At 40.5% G+C, this 12,129-nt stretch overlaps 1 protein-coding gene across 2 annotated transcripts in view; it reads left to right on the top strand.

Annotated features, from left to right (window-relative positions):
* Nucleotides 1-3,365: 3,365 nt before the first annotated feature.
* Nucleotides 3,366-12,129, top strand: part of PAFAH1B1 (platelet activating factor acetylhydrolase 1b regulatory subunit 1) — an 80,995-nt gene continuing 72,231 nt past the window's right edge. The window contains exon 1 of one of the 2 annotated variants that reach the window (XM_041724702.1): nucleotides 3,366-3,501. The gene's annotated coding sequence lies outside the window, so the exon portion shown is untranslated. Of the gene's footprint in view, nucleotides 3,502-3,723; nucleotides 4,329-12,129 lie in introns of those variants that run through there. The other variant, XM_041724701.1, reaches the window with a different exon arrangement.

The raw sequence follows: 12,129 nt of genomic DNA, 5'->3' as shown, positions 1-12,129 counted from the left end.
TCTGCAATTCAAATGAATGGGGAGATTGTTAAATTGCGGTAAGTAAAATGTATGTTTATACTTAATCTTTTCTCTAGAAACATCATCCAAAATATTTATTATTAAATGTTTCCTGGATAGATGTAGTAGGTTCTATGTAAGTCCTTATGAATTATGATGGATGGCATCGATGTCCTGATTCTCCATTCTCAAAAGACAAGTGTTTATTAAGATGGATCTATCGTTTTAGCAACTGAAAAGAAAGTGCACAGAACCATAACACATCACTCTACATCAAGTTAAACACATAACACAGTTTTATTTCTGTTTGGAAAAATTATAATCCAAGGAAAGTTTTTATACATTCCTCTCAAGGGAGTTTGTTTTTTTTTTTTTTCTTTTCAAGGGAGTTTGTATTTTAAAGGAGTGCTACAGAAATAAAATCTGATCTAACTTAGTGTGTAATTACATAAAAATAGATTTTTAAAAATGATTTTATTTATTTACTTGAGAGAGACAGAGAACATTAGTGGAGGGGAGGGGCAGAAGGAGAGGGACAAGCAGACTCCCTGCTGAGCAGGGAGCCCAACCTGGGGCTTGATCCCAGGACTCTGAGATCATGCCCTGAGCGGAAGGCAAACACCTAACTGACTGAACCACCCAGGTGCCCCTAAAAACAGATTTTATTTTATTTTATTTTTTAAACAGATTTTAAGGATTCTAAATACATGAGTCTATATAAACCTTGAGTTTTACAGCAGTCAGTACTACCAATTTATATTAAATCAGTGTTTATCAGTGTGATTCTGATTTCTTTCTGAGCAATTTTGTTGGTTTTTGGAATGTTCATTTTAAAAATAACTGATTTGGCATGCCTGGGTGGCTCAGTGGTTGAGCTTCTGCCTTTGGCTCAGGTTGTAATCTCAGGGTCCAGGGATTGAGTCTTGCATCCGGCTCCCTGTGAGGAGCCTACTTCTCCCTCTACCTATATCTTTGCCTCTTTCTGTATCTCTCATTAATAAAATCTTTAAAAAAATAAATAAAAATAAAGATAACTGATTTACTCAACTAATTAAGTACAAAGTAGTGTAATATCACACAATAATAAATATTTTAAAAGGTAAAAATGAGTGAAAGGTGGATTCTTAGAACGAGAGGTTATTTCATGTTTACTGTTACCAGACATAGCACAGACCAAACCTCTCTGTGCATCCTCTTGTCCTTGTCTACCTTGAGAATTCCAAAGCTGAAAAAGACCCAGAGACCCTTTGATTTCCTTCCCTCCCTTCATGAAGAAAACCCCAAACCCTCCAGACAACCAACCCTCACTCATGCTCTTCCTGAACACTTCCAGGATAGAGACAACCCTTCTTTAGAAAAGGAAACTTGCTTTGTTATCAAGCAACATAAATGGTTACATGAGTTACCTACAATTCCTCACTAAGGTACTATATTTCACACATGCAGCATCACACCATTTCTCCCAGAAGCCTAATTACAAGTTAGCTATTTATCAGGTCTGTTTTATGTAGACACCCAGGCCAGAGAGTTATTTTATTTATTTACTTATTTAAAAGATTTTATTTATTTATTAATAAGACACACACACACACGAGGCAGAGATACAGGCAGAGGGAGAAGCAGGCTCCCTGCAAGAAGCCCAATGTGGGACTCGATCCTGGTATTCCAGGATCACACCCTGGGCTGAAGGCAGAGGCTCAACTGCTGAGCCACCTGTGTCCCATGAGCCACTCAGGAGTCCCCCAGAGAGTAATTTTAGCCAAGGTCACACTTCTGGTAAATGACTGATCAAGGACTCATATCCCAGTTACCTCTTTCACTAACCCAGCAGCTTCTCAAAGACAGTGTATGCATTTACTTCCATAAGGGGAACTAATAAAATCAGTGAACGTAAGCCTAAACCTGTGTTAGGAAAAGAGTTTCTTTGGAATAAATAAATAAATAAATTATATATATATATATATACACACATATATATGTTATATATATATGATTTTTATTTATTTATTCATGAGAGACAGAGAGAGAGAGAGAGAGAGAGAGAGAGAGGCAGAGACACAGGCAGAGAGAGAAGCAGCCTCCATGCAGGGAGCCCGACGTGGGACTGGATCCTGGGTCTCCAGGATCACGCCCTGGGCGGAAGGCAGGGGCTCAACCGCTGAGCCACCCAGGGGTCCCTCCTTGGACAATATAAATTAATAATTATATAATCACACTAGATACCTCTTATTAAGAGAATATTCCATTTTGAAAGATTCAGAACTCCAAATCTGGCCTATTTTAAATTTTAGTTACCGTACAGAGCAATATAAATCTGGCCTATTTTAAATCAAATATCTCCTTGTGAAGTCAAATACATAGACTGCAAATCTTATCATCAGTATATAAACTCATAATTTAGCAAGCACGCACGCACACACACGCACGCACGCAGGAGTGAGCACCCTCTGAGGATAAAGTTCCAGGTCTTTCTTTGGGTGTCAGTTTCCAAACTTGGAAAGTATCTCAAACGTGTGTGACTAAGGAAAAGAATAGCTGAATCACATCTAAAAGTGCATCCTCCCAATTAAAAATCTATAATAAAAAATGAGATAATTAGGCATTCCATCAGCCTTTTAAACCTCAATAGCCCATCTCTCCAACCCAGCCTGGCTGGGAAGTAAACCCGAAGGCCAGAGGTAGGAGAGGCCACAGCTTAGCCTGGGCTCCACTTACTTCTGAAGCCCATCGGGGCCCGGACTAAACGGGTACCAACGGGTCCCCGCTGTTGGCCGGGTGAAGCCCGGAGAGCGAGGTTTCTAGGCAAGCGCAGGGAGGGGAGGTGAACAGCCGGCGTTCACGAGGTGCCTGAACAATCAGACGAGGGTCTAGGAAAAGGGAACCCAAGGTTACAGAGGCAAGCAGAACGCGAGAAGCAGCACCTCCTGCGCAAACTCGTTCGCCCGCCACTCGGTACCGCCAAGCCGCATCGCCCGCCAGCCCGCTAGGCGGAAGGGAGCGCGGCTCAGGGCCGGGCCCAGGCCGGCGCATGCGCCTCAGCCCTCTCCACTCCCGGCCCCCCTCCCCTCTCTCATCCCGGCGGGTCTGGGGCGGCGGCGGCGGCGGCGGCGCGGTGACGTCAGGGCGTTGGGGCAGCTCCTGTGACAGACGGAGCTGGAGCGGCGGGGCGGCGGCGGAGTCCGGCGGCTGAGATAGCGAGTGAGCGAGCGAACGAGCAGCGATCCCGGGGCCCAAGGAGCGAGAAAGAGGAGGAGGAGCGCTCGGGCGCGAGCGAGAGAAACCGCGAGCGCCAGGCTTGGGCTCGAGCCCCGGAACGGCTGAGGAGCCCGCCCGCTCCCCTCCCCTCCCCCTCCCCGGGACCGGGCCCAGCGCGCCATCCTCCCCCTCCCTCCTTCCCTCCCTCCCTCCTTCCTCCCTTCCCTCTCCCTCTCCCCCTCCCCCGCCGGTGGATGGGAGTGAAGGACGGAAGAGGCCCTGCGGAGGCGGCGGTGCAGCGCTCCGGTAAGCAGCGAGGGTCTGCGCCCTCCCCGCTGTCTCCTCCACTGCGCTCTGGCGGCTGCGGGCCGGGCCGGGCGGCCTGACGAGGTTGCTGCGCGGGTCCCCTCCCTCTCATTCTCCCCTCCCCCTGCCGCCGCCTCCTCCTTCTTCTTCTCTTCTCGCTCTCAAAATGGCGGCCGCGACGGCCGTTGAGTGAGAGACACGGGAGGAGGGGGGACAGGCCAGGGAGGGCGCTGCCCTCGCTCTCCTCCTCCCCGGCCCGCGTTCGGGGGGTGCCGGAGCCGCCGCGACTCCACCCGCGGCCCTCCCCGGGAAGAGATCGCCCTCCTCCTCCAGTGACTTAGCAAGAAAAGTATTCTTGGGTAGGAAGGGCGTGGAGAGAGCAGGTCGCTCTCTGATCTTGGGGAAAGGGTTTGGCCCTTCTCTCCCTGGCCGCGGCCGGCGAGCTCCGCAGTCCCCACCCCACCCGTGGTTGGCGGCTCGGGGACCGGGCTCGGCCCCGCGCGGCCTCGGCGCCCAAAGGCCTTCGGGCGTTCCGTCCCCCACCTGTCCTTAGGATGGGGTTGACCTGAGGCGGACGGCCCAGCCCTTCCCTGCTCCCTCGGCGCGGTGGTCCAGCCTCTGCACCCGCCAGAGAGGAGCGGCCCGACCCCCTGAGCCATCCGCAGCATCCACCCACCGAATCAGGCAGGTTTTTCTTTTCTACCACTGGCTCCTGAGACGGGAGTTGCCTTTTGACGTTGTAACACAGCTTGGAGGCCCTCAGCCATTCCCCTTCATCTAATCTCCCCACTCCTTTAGGAAACGCAGTGCCTTCTTTAGTTTCCCAGGTGAGAAAATAGAAAATGTCTTTGAGGTGGTGGGGAAATTTTAACTCTCTCTCTCTCTCTCTCTCTCAACGTAAGAGTAGAGGAGTAGGTTTTCAATATTTTAGATAAGAGAGAACAAGGTCCCTTGGCTTTATTTGTTTTTCTGCCTTTCTTCAGTGACTTAGCAAGAAACTCCCTGGGAGGAAGGCAGGAAATTTTCTTCTGGGGCTGGGGTTTGAGTTCAAATTACATCAATCCTTTGGTTAAGAATTTGTGCTTTTGAATAGAAGAACCAGATTTGTGGTTTCATTCTCAATGGGCGATGTCATGCCAAGGTCCTCCCCCCCCCCTCCTTTCCTTAAGAGGCAATCGGGAGAGAATAAAGATATTACTGTTATCCTGACCTCTAACATATAATCCTCGAGATTCGTAACGTTTTAAAGGCTAAACAAAAAATTCATGCCATTTTTGATAATTCTATTTATGTTGGGAGGTGATTGTTTTGTGTGAATTTCATTTGGAGTCTAGGGCGGAGGAGACAGCTTGGGCCTTTCATATCAGTAATGTCATACCTCCTCTTTTGCCACAGTAGTATTTGCTTAAAAAATTTTTTTTGTTTCTGTTTTTTTTTTTTCTTTCTTTCTTTCTTTTTTTTTTTTTTTTTTCTCCCCTCTGCAGTAGTGCTTGATTGCTGCAGGGTTCAGTCTCTTAATCAGGAAAATTTCCTGCCTGGGTATGTCGGCAATGATATAATGTTGAATATATAAAAAGCTTTTACTTAAAAGAATTCTGATTTGGGTCTAAGGGCAGCTTTTAATATCTCATGGGTATCTTTCAAGACACAGCTTTACAAAATAACTGGCAATTGCAAATTGCAGTTTTTATTAAAGCAGAAGTGTAATCTGTATTTAGGGTGATTTATGCTTTCATGTTCTATTATAAATGATCATTGTTTGGATTGTTCAGAAGGGGAGGATCTCTTAAAACAAATTTGAAGCTGTTATTTTTTAATAAATAGAGAAAGGAGCCCAATTTTTCTCGAAATACTTCTATATATATATATATAGATTTTGATAGAGATAACCCTATTTTGGTACCCACCTCCTCCCCTTTTAAAAATGGGCTAATATTTGTGGATGCTGTGAACAGCCATTGAGCTGAGGAGACTGGGTGGAGTAAGAGAGCAGGAGCTGTGAAATGCTAGATTGCCCTTTTGTAGCATTTTTCTTTTGCTTATGTTTTGTACGTTATTTGATACTAATTGGTGCTACAACAAAGGCATTTCTCTGTAGTAAATCTTAAAAGCTGATGTTTTTAGTTTCCACCATTTTTGCAAGGTGGGTATTGAATGATTGGGGGTAAAAAGCAGTGTCCCTGCTCTACAGCAGACACTTATTGTCTTTCTGTATTTATATATGTACATATACACACACACATATATACAACCAGTGTTAATTTTTTTTATTGTTTTAGTCAAGTAAGTGTAAGTTAATGAATGCCAGAAATATTTGGAAGAAATAGAAAATATGGCAAAAACCTAAATAAGAATATTATAGATGTTTTCTTTTTCTTTAGTTTGCATTGAAACATTGAATCTGATTTTTTTAAAATAACATCAAAGAAGAGTATAAAAAGATAATTTGTGTTAAAGGCTATTTATAAAGGCTTTCTTCTTGTGTTGTCCCTTGAAAGGGACCTTTTGTAAGGTACTATAGTAAGAGAGGGTAGGTCACTTTAGTGTCTTGCATCAGGTATTCATGTGAATAGACATCTTCAAAAGAATGTCAGATTCATGCGGTAAATGTGATTTTGATGAGACCTAAGACTATTTATCAACATATGCTATGTTTTCACACTTTTGCTGTATTTAATGTTAGAAGGTAGAAGGTTCATATGGTAAAGCATGAATAAGGTTAGGAATGGTAATTCAGTATATTATGTGATGTATTCCCATCCTAGTATTTTAAGGTATAAAAGTGCACTAAGAGTGGTGATTTTTTGGTGGATTATTCATTCATCAGGAGCTTAAAATAATTTGACTTAAGAGAGCTTTAGTTCCAAATATATATCTGTGGATGTTTCTGATACACGTGACAGTATCTTTTGCTTAATTTAGAGATCAGTTTATAAAAAATTCTTCATAATCCTGTATTTTTAAAACTTTTAATGAGATTAGGATAGATTTAATTTTGTAGTAGAATTATTTGGTATCTATTTTTCCAGTTAAAATAACTTTACTATATTAGAAATTTGGAGATGTTTCTGGAAGGGAAAAAATCAGTAACATAACTTTTCTAGCTAGAACATCCATGTTTCATTGTCTCTATTTTATTTTCCAATGTAAATATTTCCCTTCTATGTATTAAATAAAATTTATACCAACATAAATTGCGCGTACCCCTGGCGGCTCATATTTTAGGTGCTCAAGAAAAAATAGGACCTTTTTGTTTACATGTGGCTCATCTTATTCATAACTTGTCATCTTAATAAATAAGCCATAGAAACTATGTTGACAACGTTAGTGTGGAGGTATCTTTAAAAAAAACAAACTCAAAGCAAAATCTTAGGGCAATCAGAATGAATTTTCATTTTTTTTCCATTGAGTTCTACAGTAGTGAGTCATGTACTCTTTTGCCAAAGGGACTTAAGGTTCAGTTGGTTTTAAATTGAGCTGGCCATGTCTGCTGTGGTCCTAAAAGAGATTTTTTTTTTCAATTTGCTTCTAAGTGTCTGTTTTGAAAATATTTTACTGACAGGTAACTTGTTTTCATGGATGTTGGAGAGAAATAGTTAAATGTAAAGTGGAAATTCTTTGCCAGTTTTCTTAAGTCTTCTACAATAGGACTGTAATTTTTTTTACTTAAAATGTTGCTCTACTTAAAATAAAACTGATGGTATGCAGTGAGTTCTGAAAAGATAAAGAAAAAAAAAAGATAAAGGAAAACCTGTTCTCCTGAAGATGTTTAGCTGCCGAGTGAATTATTTGCTGAAGGCCAAGTGATTTGAGAAATCCGTACTTCATGAAAAAAGATGCTATAGTATGAGACTAATAATGAATTGCAGCTAAAGCTTTTTGTTTTAGCTTTGTTGCTAGTTTGGTATGACACTTTCAGGTACTTAAATAGAACCTTGGTTTATGTATGTAAGCTATGTGTGTATTTTTTAACCTTGCAATGGCAGTTAGATTTAATTGATATTTGTGGAATGCTTTATACTCAATGGATACAGGCATCATAAGTGCTTATTATTTTGATTTATTGTTTTTTCTTAAAAGATGATGGCTTTTGGTTGAAACATCCCTAGGTAGGATTGTTCTGTGCATTTATTAAGGATACTTCTGGAATAATATCCTCTAAAGTCATTGTTATTTAACATTGTCATATACATGTCCCTGGAACTTGTAAGTGTATTGAACATGGTACTCATTTTCATTTGTTCTGCTACTTTTGAGGCAGATTGGCATTTTTGCGGGTGAGAGGACTAAAATTTGGAGAATGTCTTTCCCTAAGGTCACATGTTGGGTTAGCAGCTAGAATGAAGTAAGTAAGGCATTGAACCACTTGGGTATTGCCTTGTATGATTCCTTAGTCTTTCAACAAAATGGACCCTTTTGATGACTATTCTTGAGTTTGTGAATTTTTCTTTTCTAAAATGGTGAAAATCCATGGCATTTATTGCCTGCATCATTTAAATTGGCATTTAACATACAGTCTTGTATTGTTAACTATTTTGCTTGTATAACGGCTTAGGCATTTGAGTAGGGACTCCGAGAAAGTGCCTAATTCTGCTTTACAGTAGTAGTAATGGGTAAATAAATACTTGTTGTATACATGCAGGTAGTATTAATAAGTTAATAAATTAATATTGAATATTTAAGTCATATTTAAGTAAATATACACAAATAGTATTAATACATAAGTAAATACTTGTTGCAATAGATTGAATGCAGGGTTATGTGAAAGAAAATGTGCTATGCTATATAGTTCTTTGTAATAGCTGACTTCTAGTGATCTTTCAGGAATTGAGGTGAAGGAGGGAGAAGTGTTTATACTTCCTTTATAGGGATTTTGTGTTCTAGGGAACAGGGTCACACTCCTGAATACTTGTATCAGGGCCACAAAATTGCCATCTGTAAGAAGTGGATTAACCCACGTGGATGCATTTTATGTGTGCATTTTATAATTATTTGTTTTTTTTGCATTTTGATCATCTGTTCTTTGAGCTCCTATGTGTTGACCAGAACTATTGACAGTTAACTAAGGCTGTTAACATTTTCTGAGAGACTCTTGATAACAGTGAAATTAAGAATCTGGGAAATTTTCAAGGACTTTAATTTTTTTTTTAAAGATTTTTTATTTTATTTATTCATAGAGACACATAGAGAGGCAGAGACACAGGCAGAGGGAGAAGCTCCCTGCATGGAGCCTGACGTGAGACTCGATCCCTGGTCTCCAGGATCATGTCCTGGGCTGCAGGTGGCGCTAAAACAGCTGTGCCACTGGGGCTGCCCAGGACTTTAATTTTTAAATTTTGTGTTTATTAAGATTTTGCATATTGATTAGTCCAGCTTTTAGTTTATGGCAAAGATAGAAAGCTATGTTTTGTAACATAAGTGCTCTGTATGGATAAGGCACATTTTACTCATCTTTCCATGTTTGTTTTTATTTTATCAAAAATATACTGACTGGCTGGCTCAGTCAGAAGAGCATGTGACTCTTGATCTCAGGGTCATGAGTTTGAGCCTCACATTGGGTGTAGAGATTATTTAAATGAAAAAATAACTTTAAGAAAAAATATGCTGATTGCAAAAGAAGGGAAGGTGAAGATGAGTCAGTTTTATTGATTATTTGGGGTTTTTTTGGTAAATTTTAATTTTTAAGGTTGGGGAAATTTATGCATTCAGCATTATCACAGAAAATAAATTAAGCTGTTGACTAAAACCATATATGAACATTCTAGTAGTTAACTCCACAATTTGTCAGCTATTTAAGCAGAAGCTTCAGTTTAAAAAAAAATACAAACCTTCAGTTTCCTTATCTATATAAATGGATAATGTTGACAGTGTCTAACTCACAGAATAGTGGCTACTGTTGAATGGCTTCTAAATCCTTCAATAAATGATTTTTTATTGTTACTTTTTTTAAATAAAGAATTTAAATAGTTCAAATAAGTAGTCATTAATGTTAACATAGTAGTTGCTTTTTTTAAAAAAGATTTTATTTATTTGAGAGAGAGAGAGAGGGCGCACATGAATAGGGGGAGGGGCAGAGGGAAAAGCAGACTTCCCACCAAGTAAGTGCGGAGCCCGAAGCCCAGGGTTGATCCCAGGACTCTGAGATCATGACCTGAGCCGAAGTCAGAGGCTTAACCATCTGAGCCATCCAGGTACCCTTTAATTATGGCAGTTTTTATAATTTTAAGTATATTTCTTTTCTAAAAAATTTATTTTGTTTGGGGGGGCACTTGTGATTGGGGAGAGGGGTGGAGGGCTAGGGAGAAGAAGAGAGAATCCTAAGCTGACTAAGGATTCCAGAGTGTGGTTCCAGAGTGTGATTCCAGTGATGCCCTATCTCACGAATCCAGAGATCCTGACCTGAACAGAAATCAAGAGTCAGGCACTTAACCAACTGAGCCCAACAGGCACCTCTTAAAAGTGTATTTCTTAAGAGTTAGGATTAGGGATTTTTTTTTTCTCTTTGGTATCCATTATGTGCATCTGAAGCCAGTAATGGCTTCAAAGTCTTTTTTTTTTTTAATTTTATATATGTATTTATTTATTTAGAGAGCGTGTGTGCGCGTGCTCAGAGGAGGAGGGAGAGAGAGAATATGAAACTGACTCCACACTGTGTTTGGAACCCAATGTGGATTTGATTTCACTACCTTGAGATCATGACCAAAATCAAGGGTCTGACCTTTAACTGACTGAGCCACCCAGGCGCCCCTCAGAGTTCTGTAATAGGCAGAGTGATCCGTATAAATCCATGCAAAATGGAATAATTTATTTTTTTAACGTAAAAGTAAGTTGCAAAGCATTTTACTTAAACTGAGAAGTATAGTTTACATCTTTAACAGAACATTTTTGTTTGTACTTTTAAATATTATTAATAAAGTTTTTATTTTGGAATAATTTTAGATTTACAGACAAGCTGTAAAGATAAGAGAGTTCATATACCCTGAACCCAGTTTTCTCCATTGTTATCATCTTACATCTTGGGGTACATTTGTCAATCTTAGTATTTACTATTAGCAAAACTCCAGACTTAACCTGGTTTTTCCATTAATGTCCTCCTTCTGTTCTGGATCCAACCTAGGGCACCACATTGCATTTGGTTATGTCTCTTTACTCTCTTCTGGTCTGTGACAGTATCTCAGTGGTTCCTGGTTTTTCATTAGTTTGAGACTTACTTGTAAGTATAGTACTCGTCAGGTTTCCAGTAAAACCTCTCCCAAACTGAGTTTGTGTTGTATTTTTCATCAGACCAGGTTTTTTGGAGGAAAAAGGTGAAGTGCACTTCTCATCGTATTATGTCTAGGGCTACATGATATGCACAAACATCGCGGGTAGTGTTAATTCTTCACATTTAGTTAGTGTACTATGTGCCAGTTTTCTCTACCCTAAATTATTGTTTTTTTTCTTTCTCCTACTTTATTCTTTGGAAGGTAGTCAAGTTCCATGTTGGGGGGGCAGTGTTTACATATGTTCAATGAAATTCTTTTGTAAAACGGATTCATCTCCTCTCCCCATTTAGTAAAATAGTTTATATTTTTGACTATCAGAAAATTTTTGCTTAGAATTTTATTTTTTTTTTAGATTATCTGTTCATGGGGATCCCTGGGTGGCGCAGCGGTTTAGCGCCTGCCTTTGGCCCAGGGCGCGATCCTGGAGACCCGGGATCGAATCCCACGTCTGGCTCCCGGTGCATGGAGCCTGCTTCTCCCTCTGCCTATGTCTCTGCCTCTCTCTCTCTCTGTGACTATCATAAATAAATAAAAATTAAAAAAAAAAAAGATTATCTGTTCATGAGACAGAGAGAGAGAGAGGCAGGGATGTAGGCAGAGGGAGAAGCAGGCTCCATGCAGGAAGCCTGATGTGGGACTTGATCCTGAGACTCTGGGATCATGCCCTGAGCCAAAGGCAGATGCTTAACTGCTGAGCCACCCAGGCGTCCCTAGAATTTTAAATATTAAATATTAATTCAAGTAACCCTAAATTTTGCCTGGCTTCCTGAAAAGTATTGTAACTATAGCTTGGAAGCTAAAGATCAAAGAAAGCTTTGGAAAAAAGCATTTTTAAGTGAATTATATATCCCTCCAGAAATTATTCTGAGAGTAAAGTTGAGATTTCAGAGAAGAGCTCCCCATTTCCCCATTTTAGGGCTTGTTTAGAGGGAGACTGGTGTGATCTGAGAAGCAAAGCAAATAGAGTATCTTAGTCATTGATTCTTTGCTAGTATTTGAATATACCAGATAATTTTTTTTAATTTTTTTTATTTATTTATGATAGTCACACACACACAGAGAGAGAGGCAGAGACACAGGTAGAGGGAGAAGCAGGCTCCATGCACCAGGAGCCCGACGTGGGATTCCATCCCGGGTCTCCAGGATCGTGCCCCGGGCCAAAGGCAGGCGCCAAACTGCTGCGCTACCCAGGGATCCCCTATACCAGATAATTTTTAAATAGTACAGCAGAAAACAAAACATTCTGACTAATTAGACTCTTATTTTCAAAACAGAACTGGTAGATCCATGTTCTGAAAGATATTTATTTTACACTAAAGAGAATTATAATTTGAGAATAGGATTATTTTTGAGAATTACAATT

This window comes from Vulpes lagopus, chromosome 12 (genome assembly GCF_018345385.1).
Source record: "Vulpes lagopus strain Blue_001 chromosome 12, ASM1834538v1, whole genome shotgun sequence".
Classification (NCBI taxonomy): Eukaryota; Metazoa; Chordata; class Mammalia; order Carnivora; family Canidae; genus Vulpes; species Vulpes lagopus.
The sequence above is the reverse complement of the archived record's forward strand: the minus strand, read 5'-3'. Positions and strand labels throughout refer to the sequence as shown.